This window comes from Gracilinanus agilis, chromosome 1 (genome assembly GCF_016433145.1).
Source record: "Gracilinanus agilis isolate LMUSP501 chromosome 1, AgileGrace, whole genome shotgun sequence".
NCBI classification, from domain to species: Eukaryota; Metazoa; Chordata; class Mammalia; order Didelphimorphia; family Didelphidae; genus Gracilinanus; species Gracilinanus agilis.
The window spans coordinates 796,748,956-796,763,322 of NC_058130.1; positions in this window are offsets into that span (position 1 = coordinate 796,748,956).

Here is a 14,367-nt window from a genome sequence, read left to right on the forward strand (position 1 = left end):
TCCTTAGGTGTCGATGTCGAGCTCCTGCTTGGGGTCCCCAGGGAGGGCCGGCTCTTTTCAGGGCTTCCCAGCCTCCTCTGGGCTGCCTCCGGGCCCCATGGCTCCAAGAAGTCGGGCAGGCCCAGGGGCCGCATCCCGGCCTAATGCAGGATGAGGGGAACCCACAGGCCTCAACCCTGGCTGTGCTAGGGGTGAAGCCTCGCCCCTGGCCAAAGAGGCGGATGCGGGGGCAGAAGCAGGCTCTGGAGGAGAGAGGGAGGCCGAGGCCGAGGTGCCCAGGTCCAGTTCTGGGCCAGTGTCCCAAAGGATGGGCAGCTGTGCCGGACTCAGTCTCCCCCTGAGGAACTCCATTGTGGCTGGGATGGCCGGGCTCTCCCTCCGCTACAATCGGGCCCTGTGTAGGGCGCTCTTTGGACAAACCGGGCCTGTTACTGTCGAAAGCTTCACTGACTGGGGATCAGGTTTTGCCCCCAGAACGCCTTCAGCTCCTGTCTTCAGGCTACACCCACTGCCCCCAATCCTGCCTGCTGGCTGCAGTTCCTTCGTGCTTTGTCTGGCCCCTGGGCTAAGCTAGGGAAACAGGCCACTGCCTCTCTGCCCCCAGATTCCTGCCGCTTGGGGTTTGTTCTTCTGTCGTGGCAGCAGGAATCCTCCGCTCAGGTTTTAGTGGCCGCTCTGTGCCCCTCCTTTCCATCCCGGGACACCTTGGGTGGGACACAGGAGACCCCGAGCTCAGCACGGATGGCCTGTCCGGGAGCCGATGGCCTGCTGTACCATCCCCCGATGGGCGCCGGCAGGAGGTTTGGAAGACGATGGATGATAATGAACGGGATGGCCACGTGGAGCCGAGAAGCCCGTGAATAAACTTAGACACTGAGCAAAGCCGCCTCCAGACATCCAAGGATGCTCGAGGAAAGAGCATCACAAGGCAAAAAAGGAAAACGGTTGGTGGGAATCATTTCAGCCGGGCCTGGACCTCCCATCAGGGTTCTCGAGGTCTTTGAGAGGAAACAGAAGGAATAACGAGGAGGAAAGCATCCGTGGAGGCCAAGTACTTCTGGGGAGACCCCGGAGTGAGGGGCGTCGTTGGAGGCATCTGAGGAGCTAATACGGCATTTGAAGCAGGAGGTGGGACGCTACAGAAAAAAATCTTGATTTTTACACGACATTAATACAAATGAAAGGACCCAGAAAATGTCAGTAGTTCCTGGCCGCACACAATCCTCCTGGGGGTGAGAGGGGGCGGCACAGGGGACTCACACAAGCCACGGATAGATAGTAAACCCTCCCCTTCCATCCTAGAATTGATGTAGTCTATTGAGGCAGAGGAACCGTGATGGAGGGTGGCCTTGGGGTGAAGGGACTTGCCCAGGGCCACCCTGCCAGGAAGCGGCTGAGGCCAGACTAGAACCCAGGATGTATACAGGATGTACACAAGCCATGCTCTGCCAGGGGCCATCCTTTCCCTCTCACAGGTGTTGGGTTGATTTGTTGTTGATGACAGAAAATACGTTTAACTCGTGAAAACCAAAAGTGGCCTTCAAGGACTTTTCCCAGCCCACACATGGAGGTCCTTCTGGGAGCTATAAGGAGGGAAATCCCATTTTAACTGATCGAACACTTAATTGAAGGAACTTGGGACGAAGATAAGGAAGGAATTTGCAGTAACATGGGGGAGGGGCAGATCGGAGAGGAGGCTTTGGGGTGGGGAGGCGGTGAGGAACCCTAAGACAAAGCCCAGGCAGGAGGAGGTTACTGGAGGGGAATCCGGACAGGAGGAAGCTGCGAACAGCTCCTCGGCCCTGGTGGGTTCTCTCCTTGGGGGAGCCCCAGGAGGATATCGCACTAGCGGTAGCCCTGTGGGGGAGCGAGGCTTGATTGGGCCATTCGGAAGAAATCTTTCCTAAAACGGGGCTGGAAGATCCCGCTGTTGAAGCCCAGAACGAAGGTTTCTTTCCACCAAAACCTTCCCAGCGACCTGCGAAGGAACAAAAGGCGGGAAGCAAGGACGCAGTTCTGCACCCAGGCCAGGGTGTAGGAGAGGATGAAAGAACTAGATCTGGGAAGCCTTCGTGGAGGAGGTGGCTCCCGATCTGGCCCAGAATAAAGATGATGAGCCTGATAGCAGGAGAGAAGTCAAGCAGGCCTGAAGGCCACCCCGAGGGCTCCTGGGAACACCGGGAGGAAGAGGAACCCAGAACAGAACTGGGGAAGGGCTGGGGCCAGGACAAGAAACTCTTGGTTGGGGCGGAAGGGTCGGATTGGTTCCCAGTCCTCAGCCTCTACCCCTAGGGCCGACCCAGAGATGGCAACATCCGACATCACTCCTACATTCCTGGGTCAGTGAGGGGAAGGGGGACCCCTGCACCCCACGGAGGCCCTGAACCTCACCACACCCTTACACGCACTGCAGCCGATGCCCGGCTGCTGTGTGGGCTCTGGCTGACTCTGGGCTCCGTGTGCCCCTACAGATCCCCAGGGCGGCCCAGTGGACAGGGCGCTGGGGCGAGAGCTGGAGAAGCGGGGTTCCAATATGGCGCCAGACCCTACCCAGTGGGGTGACCTGGATAAGTCATTTCCTCCGCTGGCCTCAGCTTCCCCATCTGCCAAATGAGTCGGAGGAAGCCATGGCGAGGCCGAGTGCCACAATCTCTGGCTCGGACCAAGGTCCGGACCACCTTGGGGCGCGATTCGGGGCAGCCCCGAAGGTTAGAATAAGGACCAAGGAGTGGGCGGGGAGGAGAGCAGAGAGCCCCGGACCCCACATCCCCATCAGTTGGAAGGGGCGGGGCCTGGCCGCTCCTCCGTGCTGGGACTCCGCCTGCTCCGCCTCCAGCTCACTCTGGCCCCGGCCGAGGGCAGTAAAGGCGGGCCCGAGGGCGCTCCCAGGCAATCGGGAGCGCGCTAGAATGACGTCACCAAGCGTGGGAAAGGCGTTCTAAGGCACTTCGGCCGCGTGCGCCTGCGCAATGACTCCTCCACTCCTTTCCTAAATGCGGGTCCCTGAGGCCAAAACTGAGCTCCTCCTCTTTGCCCCGAGCCTTCCCAGCCCCGGGCCTCCGCCCCTTCTTTCCTCTGGGGGACCGCCTTAGCTGTGGGGGTGCAGAGGGGTGTCGGGGGACCCCAGCTGTCCTCGGGGGCTGTGGGCGGCTGCCGGTAAACCATCCCTTCGGGGCCAAACCGGGCCAGGCCTCGGGGTGTCGCCCCGGCTTGCTCACCTATGGAAGGAGGCAGGGGCGTCGCGGCATCCGGCCTTTGGGCCTGGCCGCAGACCCTGAAATCCAGGCACATGCGCGTTAAGGCATCGCTCTGGGATCCCCGAAGGAAGGACAAACCCCCGGCAAAAGGGAGGGAGCCGCGCCTCCCTGGCAGCCCCGGAGCCCCTTTGGCCTCAGTTTCTTCCTCTGGAAAGTGAGCTGGAGAGGGAACCAGTGAAGCACCCATCGTGCATCTTTGCCAGTCAGACCCCAGACGGGCTGCCGATCCGGAGGGGTCCTTTGGGAAGGCCGCGCTCCCATGGCGAGGGCCGGCCCGTGGTGGGGAGACCTTGCACCGGGAGCTGACCCGAGGCTGCCTCTTGGGCCTGTAGCTTGGGAGTCCCGGTGCCTGGAAAGGCTCAGTCATGAGAGACTTGTGAAGAGAGGGCTCAAGGAGAGACACGAGTCTGGTCTGGCCGGGTGGAGATGGGCGAGCACCCACTGCCCGGCCTCCTGGGAAGGGAGAGCAGGGCGGGGTGGGGACGAGGCCCTTTACAGGGGAGTCAGTGAAGACCCCGAAGTTAGGGTGGATTCCGATGAGCTCAGATACAAGTTATTCTGCGTTTGCTCATCTTTTCAGTCTGTTCACAAGCACCAGGCGGTAAGAGGTAGGTTTGGACTCGGCCCTCTCGCTTCAAATTCCGTGACCTTCCCCGCTGCACGTCCCCCAAGAGGCGAGCCACAGCCCAGTCATTCAGGTCCTGCCCAGACCGAGCGAGTTTCCTTGGGTAAAGCGGTACTTGAATGAGCCCTCCAAAGGGGCCCCTAACCCTAAACCCGCTGCATCCATAACCTCGGCTATTTCTGCAAGGCCAGTATGCAGATAGACAGGGTGCTCCCCACTGGCTGAAGCTTCATAGAGATCACTGAGAAGGGTGGGTTAGAGAGTCTGGTGTGGCCTTGGGCAGGAAACCGGCCACTTCCTAGAAAGCGACTTCAATGGAGTGGATAGATATGACAGGGACGGCTTTGCCTAAGAGTTTCATAGTTAGGCCAGAAGAGAGGAATGTCTGATGGTTTGGTCCAAACAGTACAGGAGGACCAGGGTTTACTGCCAAGCTGTTAACTGTCACAAGAATGGCAGTTTGGCCAACAGTCACTTAGCTCACCTAGGTTAGGGCCTATGTAACCAGCAGGCAACAGGTAAAAGTTGTAACAGATTTAATTGAATAAACAAATAAACAAGGATGGGTATTAGGGATTCTACTTTTAACAACGAAGGACAAACCACAAGGTCAAGGGAGGGATTTAACTATACTATCTATTGTCCAAAGCTAGGCAGGGCCCAAAGGAAGCAGTATTGAAGTCACAGGGGAAAAGCTCCTCCAAACCTGGTTTCAGCCAGGTTTGGTCAGCTCAGCTAAAGGGCCTGAGGATGGCTTTCAATTGGGATCTCACGGTAAATCCAAGGATGGTCTCAGGATGCCAGGAGCCAACTCCACCAGGATAAGTGATCCAAGGTACCCAGGTAGGAAGAGAGAGTTTGCAATGCTGTCCACCAGATCACAAACCACTTCCCCACTTGGTGCTGCTCTGCAGGTCTGTTGTCCATTGCTGAAAGCCTCCACCTCTCTCAGGATCCCGGGGAATCTGGATGCAGTTTTCCCTAACTCTGAGTTCTCCCAGGGTTAGCAACAGTTATGTCCCCAACCACTATGGAGTCTCTCTCAGAGTGCAAGAAGCACACTTCCTGCTTCTTCATTCCATCTTGGAATCCTCCAGCCCTTCCTGCTAGGTCCAACACTAATACTAAATTAATAACTAAATAACCCTCACAACAGCGGTGAATGCAGCTAGGAATTAGGACAGCCAGGTTTTGAGACTGATTCTTGCTCTCTCTCCTTCTCCCTCTCTAACTTTTACAAATAAATAATTATAGGATAATATACAGTCTTCAGAGAATTTTAAGTCACTACACTACCATGTGCCAGGGCCCAACTCTATGCTGGAAATAAAAAGACCCAAGGCAAACAGGTCCTGCCCCAAAGGAGCTTACATTCCACTGGGCAGAAGCAGTATGGAGAGAGAGAAGTAAACAGAAAACATACACAACCTAATTCCAAATAATGGAAGAGGTAGTATCTGAGCTGCCAAACCTTGGAGGAAACCATGAGGTAGGAATGAGGAGACAGGCCAGGCATTCCAGAGCAGAGACCAGCCGAAGCAAAGCCACAGGGATGTGAGGTGAAATGTCATCTGAGAGGATGCAAAGAAGGCCTGTTTGCTAAAGAGTATAGAAAAGGAAAGGAATATGGCATTAGCCCAAAAGCTCTGCTGACAAACAAGAGCCTGTATGGGAAACTAGAAGGAAGCAGGAGCTACCAGAGCTTCTTGACAGGGAGTGACTGGCATGGGCAGTCATGTGTTCTGGGATTTGGGCAGCTGTCTGGAGGATGTAAGAGGCTGGATGCAGGGATACCACATAGGAGATTACACCAAGAAGGGATGGTGATCCAAACTACTGATATGGTCATGTCAGTTCAGAAAAGGAAGAGCAATGGAGAGATGTTGCTGCTGTAGAAATGACAAAATTGATGAACTGCCTTGACATACAGAGTGAGAGGGGGAGCCAAGGATGACTCTGAGGTTGTGAATTTGGGTGACCCTAAGAAGGTCAACTTTTTCAATTGAAATAAAGAACTTAGTATGAGTTTTAGGGGAAGGATAATGAATTTTGTTTGGGACATTTTATGAATTTATGAGACCTATATAGGGAATCCAATAGGAAAGGTATAATATGCAGTTAGCGGTATGGCACTGGATATCTCAGAGTCACAATGCATTGCTCCATTAGTTGAATATGCAAGAGCTGGAAAACCCAAGAGGAAGGGTAGAGAGATGGCAGCCCAGGACAGATTTCTGGCGTACACTCATCAAGGTCAGGGTAGAGCATGGAGGATGATCCAGAAAAAAAGACTGAGGGAACAGCAAGCAGCCAGCAGCCATGTAGGAGAACCAGGAAAGTGCAGTGTTCAAAGACATAGGGAGGGGGCAAGGAGTCAGTAGAAAGTCCAAGGACTCTGAGAAAAGGCCATGTCAGCAACTGAGATATCACTTGTAATCCTGGAATTGGCCATACAGATCAGATGACTGAGAAGGTTGGAAGCAAGACCGGAAGAGATGGAGGCATGAGAAGAAATGGAGGCAAGCAAGGTTTCTGGAGCTTTTCCAAGCAGGCAGTAGTTGTCCAAAAGAGGCTCAGGGTCAAAGACAGACCTCTTTAAAGGTATAGAGAACCCTGGGGAAAAGGTAATATTGTGAGATTGAGATTGCAGAGTGGAATTCTAGCTGCAGAGAGGGGTCAGGCCACCGTTTGGAATTCCATAGGACCCCCCAAGAACTCTGAAAGAGGGGGCAGTTAAAGGCAGTTGGGCTTTGGGTTTGGAGTAAGCTGGTCACTGTTTGCTGTGTCCTAGGTCCTGGTTGCTCTTGGGGGGGCTAGAGGTTTGAATCTGAGCAAAGCCATTTTAGTTCCTAGTTGCCAACCTGCTTTACCTTGATTTGACATTCAGTTAACACCACAGTTATATCTATTTAGTTATTTAGATATAAGAGAAGATTATTTATAGGCTTAGAGAGCAGACTAGCTATACAAGTTACCTTTCCCCTTTGGAGGGAGGGGCTGCTTGGACATAACAGGGATTCCCAGACCTTGTCTATCCTTATTTGATCTTCCTTCATTCCCATCCTCACATATCATAAACCTTTAATCAATTGGGAGCAGTGCCTGGTTATATTTAGGGAGATACTCACAACTTCCTCAAGCTGAGTTCCTCAGATTTGGTAGCCCTGGTTTCTATCTTTTCCTCAGAGTCTGTGAGCTTCAAAGACACCAAGCTTTTCCTATTCTCTCCTATTCATACCTGTGGGGAAATAGTTTAGAGAAAGTTATCATCTTTAGGAGTTTTGTCCTTCCTAATTTCCTGACTGAGCCCAGAAGATAACCAATCAACCTCCATATTGTAACTGATTTTCTAACTGCCTGGTGGGAGGGGGGAAGTGAAGGAGCTCTCAGCAAGATCTTGACCTCCCTTCAGTCAAGCCTGTTTGAGAGCCTGTGTGTGTGCTCTCCATAAACAAAAAGATTAGTGAGATATGATTACTACAGACCATTGGCATCTTACAGCTTCCCAAATATAACAATATATAACAATACTGACTTTCAGGCAGTGGAGGCAAAGGTAATAATTTTTTTAAATGAGTTTCTTCATTAATTTTTTTTATTTTTTAGAAAAATTTTTCCATGGTCACATGATTCATGTTCTTGCTCTCTCCCCTCCCCCCCAGTAGCTGACGTGCATTTCCACTGGTTTCTTCATATGTCATCAATCAAGACCTTTTCCATACTATTGATAATTGTTCTAGGGTATTCATTAAGAAGTCTACACCCCAAATCGTGTCTGCATCACCCCATGTTTTCAAGCAGTTGTTTTTCTTCTGTGTTTCTACTCCTGCTGTTCTTCCTCTGAATGTGTGGGTAGGGTTCTTTTCCATAAATCCCTCAGCCTTGCTCTGGATCACTGCATTGCTGCTAGTACAGAAGTCCATTACATTCGATTTTACCAGTGTATCAGTCTCTGTGTACAATGTTCTCCTGGTTCTGCTCCTTTCACTGGGCAAGGGACGTGAATAGGCAATTTTCAGATAAAGAAATCAAAACTACCAATAAGCACATGAGAAAGTGTTCTAAATCTCTAATAATCAGAGAAATGCAAATCAAAACAACTCTGAGATACCAACTCACACCTAGCAGACTAGCTAAAATGACAGGGGGGGGAGGGGGGCGGCAGCGGCAGCTGGGTAGCTCAGTGGATTGAGAGCCAGGCCTAGAGATGGGAGGTCCTGGGTTCAAATCCGGGCTCAGATACTTCCCAGCTGTGTGACCCTGGGCAAGTCACTTGACCCCCATTGCCCGCCCTTACCACTCTTCCACCAAGGAGCCAATACACAGAAGTTAAGGGTTTTTAAAAAATAAAATAAAATAAAATGACAGCAGGGGCGAGTAATGAATGTTGGAGGGGATGTGGCAAAATTGGAATATTAATGCATTGCTGGTGGAGTTGTAAACTGATCCAACCATTCTGGATGGCAATTTGGAACTGTGCTCAAAGAGCATAAAAGATTGCCTGCCCTTTGATCTAGCCATACCATTGCTGGGTTTATATCCCAAAGAGATCATAGGGAAAAAGACACGTACAAAAATATTTATAGCTGCGCTCTTTGTGGTGGCAAAAAACTGGAAAACAAGGGTATGCCTTTCAACTGGGGAATGGCTGAACAAAATGTGGTATATATTGGTGATGGAATACTATTGTGCTCAAAGGAATAATAAACTGGAGGAATTCCATGTGAACTGGAATGACCTCCAGGAATTAATGCAGAGGGAAAGGACCAAGATAATAATTTTTGCAAATATATTAATAAGTGCTTTAAAGACTTTTGGGAAAATCCAATACCAGTTTCCATTTGAAACAAGTTTTGCCATAATATGGTAAAGTCTAGAACAAACATTAAATGTGATGGAGAAAAGTGCTATAGTGGTAAAACAAAATGTAGTTTTTTTGTATGTTGTCTCAGTTACAGACTCCTTGAATACACAGACTGTTTTTACCTTTATTTCAAACTCTGGATTCAATGGATGAGTAGAGGACAGAGCCAAGATAGCAAATCGAATTGAGCATTTTTGCTGAGCTTTCTCAACATATCCCTACAAACAACTCCAAAAAGTGCCATAATGAATTCTGGTCAGGAAAATCAACAACCACAAGTCAGTTTTCCAGCCCAGGGCATCTTAGGAAGACAGAAACAGTGAGCCTCTCTCTCCACAAATACAGTGAGGTTCCCTCCAATACCCTTATCTCCAAGTTCCTCCATCTACACATTTTCCATGATCTACTCCTCCACTCTATATCAGCAACACAGACATGGCATACCCACAAATATGCCACTTTCACATTCATGACCTCTGAAATCCCCTATCAGATCATAATGTTATCATTCCACCTTTTCCTCTACTTTGCAAACCCCAACATCATTCTTTGTCCTCATTGTGACCTCGAAACTCTTTACCCCCCAGTTCTTTCCCAAACTATCATTCCTGCTCTGGCTACATTCTCCTTCCTTCTTGATCCTTTGGTGAATCAATTAAATTCAGCAGTATCCTTTCCTCTTGAATCTCTTGCCCCTTTATTCCACCGTTGATCTTGCCCTGCCACTATTCATTCTGTCAAAGGTAGAAAAAAAATGAAACCATGCTAAATGGATTCTTTACACATTTGTTTCATAATCTGAACTGGGTATTACAGCAAAGCAATCCTTTGACACCTCCCTAATCCTCTATGCCACTTGCACCAGTAGCCTTTTCCAAAGTTCTTCAACCCTTCTCATACCCCTCAAGACACCCCCTTCTAGTTTTATCAAATCAAGTCTTTTTGTTTTAAATTTTTCTTCATCTTTAATTTCCAGAATTTCTGTATTACTTAATTGGGGACTTGACATTTATTGCTATTCATTTTTAAAACTGCACATTCAATTTGTTGATGTTTCTTAAAGTTTTTTATTGTTGTTGATGAAACTATTTATCCTTCAGGACTGCTTTAGCTGCATCTGATAAATTTTGGTAAGCTTCTTTGAGGCAACTTTCTGTTATTTTTGTAATTTGTTCTTGTGTTAGTTTCCCATTACTTTTAAATTCTTTAAGGGCCTGTTATTTAATATTTGCATGTATTAAGCACCTATTTTGGGCTAGCAACCTTTATACTGTATTCAGTAAATGTGTATAGTATTTCTGCTTTTCTTCATTTTTTGGGCAAGGTTTTGGATGAGGTAGGCCTTAATACATAGCAAAGGTGCCTTATGCAAAGGAGATAATGTAAATGACTTTCTATTTCCATTAAGTAATCACAGAAAATGTTTATTACCTCTAATTTTTCTATTCCAGACTTTTATTTCGGTTAGATGTGTATAGGTCTGGAAGTTGTAGCAATCCAGGTATACATTAATTGTGATATTATTTTAAGAAGTATTCAAAAACTTAACTCTTATACTGCTAATGATTGATCCCTGCAATCTTGAGTTAAATTGAATGTTGACCTTGCCAAATCCCTAGCCCTTCCCTAAGGCTACACCCCAGAAGAGAGTCAGTTATCTCAGGCTCCTCACTTTTCCTTCAATAATCAATTAACATAGGTATCAAACATCAGTAGATGCCTTAGGCCATATCAGATCTGGATCCTGATCTTATCTCTACCTATTGTTTCAGATTTTGGCAGTTTGCATTTTATGATGATTACCTCATAATGTTAATGTATCAGGCCACCAGCCTCTCCCCTTCCCCCCATACTGTTGTAACCCCAATAAAAGTGACAAGAAATCAGTTGGCAAGAGAGCTCTCAACCATCAGAGCTCCTAACCATGAAGCTCTTGACCATCAGAGCTTACTTGCTGTCTGTCTACCTTACGCCAAAACTTTCTGTGTCTGTGTATCTTTATTCTCACCTTATGTTCTCTTTCCATTAATCCTTAACCCTTAACACATTTTCACTCAGTCCTTGGTTCCCCTTTCTGAGTGTCCAACCCACTAGGAATCTTCGTGAAGCTGCTGGACGGCTTCAGAAGTATATTAAAAGTTCCACCATTATTATAGCTGTACTATTTCTCCCTCCAACTGGATTAATTTTTTCCTCTAAGCATAAAGATCTAGTGTTACTAGGTGAATATAGATCAAGTATCGTTATTGGTTCATTATCTCCTGCCTTTTAAGCACAATGCAAATCCCCTCATCTCTTTTTATCTTGTCTATATTTATTGTTGTCTTATCCGAAATTATGATTACTTTTCTGGGTTCGCTTGAAGACTAGATTCTGCTCTAGCCTGGACTCTCTGGCTGGGTGAAGGCTTGAACTGGTCAGGTCTCAAGAGCTGTGGGTCTCAACAAGGTACACAACCTACCCTAGACCACTCTTTGGCTGGGCTCCTGCAGTCACAAGCTATATGGAAGACTAAGGCTGGAATCGCTAACATCCTTGCCCTTTATGGACCTTATTACCTCTAATCAGTTCATTTATGTTACCAGAAAAGGGTTCAAGGTTGAGTCTGTTATCATCGAATTGACTATTTTCCATCTTTCATACATTTCGTACATTTTTTAGATGGCTGACTTAGGTGAACAACTTTAACATCATATCACTTATTATCAGGATTGGATGCCCCAACCAAGACCATCGGGAGATGGGAGTTCTCTGGTCCAGTGCTCTCTTAGATAACATCTTCGGGAAGTCACCTAACAAAGGCAGACTACTTTCAGATACGAAGCCACTTAACCATGTCCAGTCCTTTCTTACTGATTCCCCTGTGTAGTCACTTAGGGTTGAAGCTTCTGTCCCTTCAGTTTTATAAAATCCATGGAAAAGGTTGTGTACCCTCTCCCCAAGGCTTAACTTTCAGGTATTTGGAGCCGTCCTTCTCTAAAATGGGTGGTTTAGACAACTTCCTAGAAAGGTTCTGATAAACAAATTAGACCTATGGATAAGGAAAGAACTTATGTCCAAACAAGAATTAAGAGAACATGACAGAGATGTAAAACAGGTAACTGACTACCTTAAAGTTTTTACACAAACAAAACCAAGATTAGAAGGGGAATAACAAATTGGGGGGAAAAATCTTTATAGCAAGTGTCTCTGAAAGTCCTCATTTCTCAAGTACAGAAAGAACTGAGTCAAATTTATAAGGATACAAAGCATTCCCCACATGACAAATGGTTAAGAGATGTAAACAGGCAATTCTCAGATAAAGAAATTAAAACTATCCTTAGTCATATGAAGAAATGTTCCAAATCACTAATTAGAGAAGTGTAAATTAAAACAATTTACCACCTCATTTCTATCAGTTTGGCTAATATGACAAAAAAGGAAAATGATAAACATGGGAGGGGATGTGGAAAGATTGGGACAGCAATTGGGACTGATGATGGGGCTGTGAACTGACACACTTATTCTAAAAGCAATTTAGAACCACGTCCAAAGGGCCACAAAGCTGTACATACTCTTTGATCCCACTACTAGTTCTATATCCCAAAGAGATGAAAGGTGGGGGAAAAGGACCTGTTTGTACCAAAATACTTGTAGCAGCTCTTTTTAGGATGGTAAAGAACTTGAAAGTGAAGGGATATCCATCAAATTGGGGAATGGCTGAACAAGTTGTGGGATATGATTGTAATAAAATACTACTTATTGTGCCTGAAGAAATGGCGAACCAGATGATCACAAAAAACTTGGACTCATGAAGAGATGCAAAGTGAAGTGAGCAGAACCAGAATGCTGTACACAGTAAATGCAATAGAGAGCAATTATCAATTGTGAATGACTCAATTATTATCAGCAATGCAAGGATCCAGGGCCACTTAAGGGCCTCTTGGATGAAAAAGGCCATTTGCTGCCAAACTGACAGAGTCTGAATGCAGACAGAAGCATCCCATTCTTGACTTTATTTCCTCCGTGACTTTTTCTCTGGTGTAAGTGGTACATCTTTCACATGATGAACATGGAAACCTGTAGTACAGGATAACACAGGAACAATCCACATATTACCTGCTGCCTTGGGGGAGGTCGAGAACATCACAATGTCAAAGAACTCTTATTGAAAGTCATATTGACATCTAATCTGAAAACAAGGGAGTGAAATTAATGGAAGGTGCTTTGCTTTTAAATGCTAAGGAGGACATGAAATTCCTCTCATAATCACAACAGGAAATGTAACAAGTTGATTACGGTATTTGACTTGTTGGTAATCCTGATCCCCCCTTCCCACAACTGCCACAAAAGGAGCATCTAAAGGGATGAAAAATCTGTTATCCGCCTCTTACTGGGCCATTCGCACAGGTGGAGTTGGCCAGTGGGCCAGGGCTGAGGGCTGGAACCGTCCCAAGTCAAGCCGCCTTCATGAGCCTCGTCGGAGGGGAGCAATTCTACCCCTGAAGCTCCGGCTGTGCACCTGCATGACTTCTGTGACCAGAGACATTCTTTTAATTGCCCCTCACATTGCTTGCTTCCTCTCTAGGAATTGAGCTTCCTTAGATGACTGTACTATTCATTTGTATTAAATGACATTTTCAATGCTGCTTATACTAGGCTTCATTTAAAAACAAACAACCCTTCCCTTCTGTCTCAGAATCGATACTATGTAGGTTCCGAGGCAGAAGGAGTGGTAAGGACTAGGCAATGGTGGCTAAGTGACTTGCCCAGGGTCACACAGCTAGAAAGTGTCTGAGGCTAGATTTTAAGCCAAGACCTCTGGTTTCCAGGCAGTTATCTATCCACTAAGCCACCCAGCTGCTCCCCTAGGCTTCATTCTAAAGTCAGAAGTGTTAGTGGTGAAGGACCCTCTGTGTAAATGGAGTGAGCTCCCCTTATTCATTCTTTAGACTTTAGGCACCAGGAATGTCACCCCACCTCACTTAGAATTAAGTGGTGAGGGGGGAGGTCTGTGACCCACATGTGCTAATAAGTGACAAATCAAAACCAAGTATCTGCCCCTTGGGCAATCTGAAATAAGGTTGAGACTGTCATTTGTCCATGTAGAACTGGAGGGTGGACGCAGGAAGTGACAAAACGAACTATCTTTTAAATATGATGGTAACTTCCTGTGAGGGGGAGTTTGCCTTTTGAACCCGGCCTTGAAGGAGCTAGGTGAGACTTCAGACTGCTTCTCTCTGAATTGTCACGTGGGTAAGTTAGGCTGACTCCCTTTTCCTTGGCGTTTCTGGAGGCCCCAGCCTCAAAAAGAGGCCTCTCATCTTAGAGGAGGCCTAATGGCTAGAAGTCTTACTTAACTTCTGTGCCCCCTTTGTTGGGGCCTCTGAAGCCCTGCCTGGTTTGGGCCTCCTGACCAGGCCACAGTTTCTCTCATTTTCTTTCTTTCTTTTTTAAACCCTTACCTTCCATCTTGGAGTCAATACTGTGTATTGGCTCTAAGGCAGAAGAGTGGTAAGGGCCAGGCAATGGAGGTCAAGTGACTTTCCCAGGGTCACACAGCTAGGAAGTGTCTGAGGCCAGAGTTGAACCCAGGACCTCCCGTCTCTAGGCCTGGCTCTCAATCCACTGAGCTACCTAGC